Source organism: Chiloscyllium plagiosum, unplaced genomic scaffold (assembly GCF_004010195.1).
Source record: "Chiloscyllium plagiosum isolate BGI_BamShark_2017 unplaced genomic scaffold, ASM401019v2 scaf_4338, whole genome shotgun sequence".
Lineage (NCBI taxonomy): Eukaryota > Metazoa > Chordata > Chondrichthyes > Orectolobiformes > Hemiscylliidae > Chiloscyllium > Chiloscyllium plagiosum.
In genome coordinates, this window is record NW_025212608.1 from 3,568 (window position 1) to 9,488 (window position 5,921).

The following is a 5,921-nucleotide window of genomic DNA, read 5'->3' on the forward strand; positions in this document are numbered from 1 at the left end:
CGGCAAATTATTAATTTACATTGGAAGGTGACAAACGGAGGCGTGTGACATGCCAAGGTATTAGTGACATTTATCCAATGGTTGCATATTACTTTGATTCAGGAGATAAGGATGTAAAACGTTTTTGTGTAGAAATGAGGACCAGTGAGGAAAGAAGTCATCCGCAGGTGGAGTTTACAAGTGCACTCGCAGTAACCACTACATACAAGAAAAAAAAAAACTACATGTGAGTGATAAAAGATGGCAATAGTTACGGGTGATCTTAGTTTCCCATCTCCCACTCACGGTTCAATGGTAAAAAAAGGTTTGGATGACAATAATCAATAAATCATATCGGTCCCAGAGAACAACGCGAGCCATATTTTGGTCATCGATTAATTTACAGCTGACTTAGTATCTGTCTTTTCTTGGAAACCATCTCCTTTGTTGTGACCATCAGGAAATATATTACTTTTGACATAAAGAAAATGAAGTTTATGTCACTAATCTTTGTTTGTTTCATGCCCAAGTACAGTCAGACGACCTTGATCAACTCTGCTAGTCATGCTTGCAAAGAAATCTGGAAACATGCCAAGTGTGAGTTTTCGCTCAATAAATAATTTTGATTCAGTTTGATTGAAACCACCACTCCCTAAAGTTGTGCTTTTCTTCTTTTAAAATGCGTGTCCGGTGTCTTCCAAATGACGGCAAAGATACGAGAGCAGATGGAAGCAATTTAGCCTATCAAGTCTGGAACAAAATTCAATGAGATCATGGCTGATTTGGTTAATTCTCAACCCCCGTTTTTATCCTCATCTCCGTGATGCTCCATATCTGTCTATCACAGCCTTGAATACACCTCGCCTTCACATCTCTCTGTTCGGAAACCCACAGATTTGCTACCCTCTGAAAGAGTGAATATCCTCCTTATCATTTTCTTAAATGTTTGATCCCTTCAGCTGTGAGAACGTATTCTCGTCCCAATTTCTCGGGGGTGTACATCAGAGCAGAATAAGCCCCTGAAGGTAGGTCTGCACTCTCCAGTGCCACTCCGTGTATTTGAAACATTTTCATATTTTGACCTCTGATTAAAAATAGTAGACCTAATTTGCACATCAGATTTGCCAGTGGTGAATTTTTTCAAGAAGACTTCAATGAGCGTAATTCTTCTGGCCGTGAATAGGGCTAGACAAATTAGATTACTTGCAGGGGAGAAACAGGCCCTTCTGGCCAACAAGTCCACACCACCACGCCGAAGCACAACCCACCCATAACCCTACATTTATCCCTTACTTCACACTACGTGCAATTTCGCATGGCCAATTCGCCTGAACTGACCTGCACATCTTTGGACTGTGGGAGGAAACCGGAGCACTCGGAGGAAACACACACAGACACGGGGAGAGCGTGCAAACTCCGCATAGTCAGTCGCCTCAGGCGCCAATTGAACGCGGGTCTCTGGCGCTGTCAGCCAGCAGTGTTAACCACTGTGCCACCGTGCCGCCCTAATGCAAGGACATTTTTCTTTCGCGATCCAGTGCTGTGTTTATTCACCTCTCTGCGCATGAAAATGGATCCTACCCATCCACTTTATCTCTCATCAATATGTGTGCAATTCATATTGATGTGGCCATGACTACACGCGCGCAATGCTGTCTTAGTATGTCTTTTGTCATGGAAAGTTCCAACCTGAAACACCAGGATTTGGCTTTTCTTGGTACCCCAGCATCCTCCTCCTTTCGAAAGCAAGAGAGTCTGACAGCGAATACTGGGGTACCAGGAAAAGCCAAATCCTGGTGTTTCAGGTTGGAACTTTCCGTAACATAAGACATACTAAGACAGCATTCCACGCGTGTCGTCATGGCCGCGTGATACAGGTGATGGATTAGAAATCCATTGGGCTTCCCTCAGCAGGTTCGAATTCTGCTGGCTCAGTATTCAGTGATGTCATGCAGGACGAGTTTTCACTCACAGTTCAGAAATCTCGTCTCAAAACAAGACCAGTCAGTTGATTAGACTTAGCAAACTCAAGTTATTAATCAAAAATGCAACACACTTAAAACATTATCTCCGTTTCTCTTTTCACAGTTACTGCCAGACCCATCGAGATTTTGCAGTATTCTTTGAATGTACTGTGCAGAAGTGCTGCTTTTGAATAGATTCCTTTTACCGCAGTCCTCCGTTCACTAACTCTGGTCAGTGGCAACACTTCCCCCCGCCGGTCGAAGAGCCAATCCCCACCACTAATTTTCCCATCATTATAAATAGCCGCAGGAAATTGCTGACAAACCATCTTTGCTCCAAAGCGAAACTCACCAACATCGGGAATCACTCCACAAAACGGGACTTCTCATCCCTGGACATGGTGAAATACAGACGATTGTGAACAGAATTTGGGAAAATATTGTCACTTGTCAGGTGAAAAAATGTTAAGAAGGCAAAGCACGTCACCCAATCTCCAGCTTTGTGAATCTTCAGAAACTCTTTGTGAAAAGGACTCAGAGGAGAATGAAGAAGGGTGAATTGTCAGACTGAACGGAAACAGTCAGGACAACTTTCCGTTCTTTAAGTGGACGCGACATTGATTCTGATGTTCTCAGGACAAGAACTGATTGGAGACATTAATGTAATTCTCGGTCCTGTACATGAGGAATACAAACCTGAGATGGACACTGGGACAAAGAAAATACTGATTTCACACAAGATACTGAGAGGTTCGAAGAGAGATGTTCCCGATTGGAGCAGAGCTGGTTCCCAGTGACATGGGTGTGTCTGTCCTGGATGGGATCAGACTGTTCCCATGTCGCCATTATGAATACCCCAGTCCTTATTTCGGAAAAGTAAAACTGATAGAGGACAGTTGTCGTTCTGGGAATGGCAGCCTGAAGTTGGAGGTCAATCACAGAAAGCTTTCGAGGATGATCCAAGGTGTTAGGTTGGAAGTATCAGCTCATTCGACTGTTAACTGAAATGTTACTGGTTCAATAGACCCAGGGCGACAGAGATTGATGTTCATAATGCATCTGTTTTCTGTGCAGCACCGTATCGTGTTTCTAATGGGGCCAGGAAAATGTTTTCCAAACAGAAACCTTTGGTATGACGAACGATAAAAAAAGTTTCTGCATTGCTTTAAATGGTTAATGTAAAGAACTGTGCATTCTGGGAATCTGAAGCAAAGACAGAAACTGCTGTCGAAACTAACCAGTTTAGCAGTGCCTGTGGGAGATTATCGAGTTTGTCTGCGTGGGTTTCCTCCGGGTGCTCCGGTTTCCTCCCACAGTCCAAAGATGTGCAGGTTAGGTGAATTGGCCATACTAAATTGCCCGTAGTGTTAGGTAAGGGGTAAATGTAGGGGTATGGGTGGGTTTCGGGTCGGTGTGGACTTGTTGGGCCGAAGGGCCTGTTTCCACACTGTAATCTAATCTAATTTCTGTTCGTGGTTTTAACTGAATGCCTATTCCAGTTATAAAGATGATACAACCAAACCAACCACAAACCAAAATTAAGAAATAATACCTCAGCATCTCACTCCACCGCAAGGCAAGGATAACTACACGATACTGCACTTCTCCAGCTTCCACCCTAAATATATTAAAGAAGCCATACCATAAGGACAAGCGCTTCACCTGCACAGGAACCGCTCAGATGAGGAATAATGCGACAGACACCTAAAGATTTTGAAGGATATACTCATGATGATGGGGTACTTGTTGAACTGATTGATCGCCAATTCCGGAGTGCCACAGTGAAAATCTGCTGTGAACTCGTCAGAAGACAGACAGAGGATGCGACTTACAGAGTATCTTTCATCGTCAGTACTTTCCTGGAGTTCAGCACGTTCTTCACAGGATTCAGCATGTCACCGATGATGATGAGCATCTCACTAAGAACATCCCCATGACTTCAGTTCTCACCTTCAAACACCCAGCAAAATTATAACATACGACCGTTTACAGTAAACGACTCAGCCTTCACATAGCATTAACCACAACAACACAGCACCATGCCGTCGCAACCTTTGCAAGACATGGACACTACCATCACCCGTTAGTACACCACCCACCACGTACACGACAGATACTCATGTGACTCAAGCAATGTTGTTTGTCACATATGCAGCAGGCAATGATACCACAAGATATCACAAGATACCCAGTAATGGTATATTGGCGAGACCATACAGATGGTGTGCCAATGGATGAATGGTAACGGCATAACAATTGCCAGACAGGGTTATTCACACCCAGTCGGGGAAGAGTTCAGCAATCAAGGACATTTGGTTTTCAATCTTCGACTAAATGTCGGCCAAGGCGGCTTTCGAGATACACAACAACGCAAAATCGACAAACAGAATGGGATAGCCAACTACCTTAGCCGTGGTGATGGCATTAACCATGATATTTGGTTAATGTCACACCACATGTGACCCACCACACTGTTCTGTATCTGTGAAATCTTCCTTAATGTTCTGTTTTCACACCATCCCCGTGACAAGTTGTTATTGTCTCTCTCCCTTAATCACTTTGTTCAATATTGGCTAACTGATCATTTGGGTCAGACTCGCGGCATCCGACTCTAGCCAAAGAAAAATCAGAAGAACTGGGAATGCTGCAAACCAGGAGAAAGGGCAAGGGTTACTGGGGGGGGGGGGGGGGGGGAACGGGACTGGGGCATCGTGGCGAAGGAGGCAGGTGTTTCGCTGGTCTGGGGACATCTGTGGAGGAAAACGAGAGTTAATGTTTTGGATCTGGTGACCCTCCCTCTGGTGTTTTTGTTGTGGAGCGGTTTTCTCGTTGCTTCTGTTTCTGTTCCATGTCATTCCAGTGCCTTGATTTGTCTCCAGTACGACTTTATTTTAACGGTTTGTTATTATCTCTCTGCCTCACTTTGTTGGATCATAGGTCATCCGTTCTGTTGGCACTCAGTTATTGACCCATTACTCACACTGTCTGACACACTTGTTCACTTTACAGCGGTTCTTTTGCAATGTATGTACTTTGGAATGTGGTTCAATGTCAAAGAAAAACATACTTCAAGGGACGATATATGCTTCAAAGCTTTGCCTGAGTTGTTTAAATGTCATTTATCCTGAACACAGTGAGCTGACGGAAGAATAAACATGCTTTGCACTTCTACCACACGGTGCCAGGGACCCAGTTCAATTCCAGCCTGTGGCGACTGTCTGTATGGTGCTTGTACTCCTCTCATGTGTGCGTGAGTTTTCCTCCCACATTATGAAAGCTGTGTAGTTTCGGTGGATTGCCAAATGGAAAAATACCCAACTTGTCCCGGTATGTGGACGTCAGGTTATTTCGCTGTGAGAAACTGGAACGGGATCGATAAGGAAGTGGTTTTTGTTGGGATAATCTTCACTGCTTTGGTGTGGACTTGATAGACCGAACGGCCTACTTCTACACAATTGGGATTTTACGAAAATTATTGCGATCGTGCGATTTTCCAGACAGTCTGAAAGATAAATAATGTTTCCAGGTGTTGTTTTGAATGTCTGCAAACGATATTCCAATTCTCACACAGGAACTACACCTCGAAGTCTGCAGTTACGCAATTTAAAGTTGTGGATTCAGTGTTCACACTTCGGAAATCACAGCTTTTTACCATTAAGATCGAATCTTGTGTTTCTTAATCTATATCATAAAAAGTCGAATTAGTCTCATTCATCTACATTTAATGCATGTACTTGCAAACTGATTGGAATGGTAACTTCTCAGATTCAGGTTCATTTTGATGGTGGATAGATAGATGACAACCACTCTTCCCATCATCCCAAGTGGATTTGCAAGGCATCGATCACCAACGCTGATCCGTGCTGCTCCCTGGGAGAGGGTGAAGCGCGTTGATGGCCTGTTCGGTGACATCATACATGTATTTGTCTCCAGTTAGTTTCTATGGAGTAGGACTGACAATGAGGGGAAGTTTGAAGG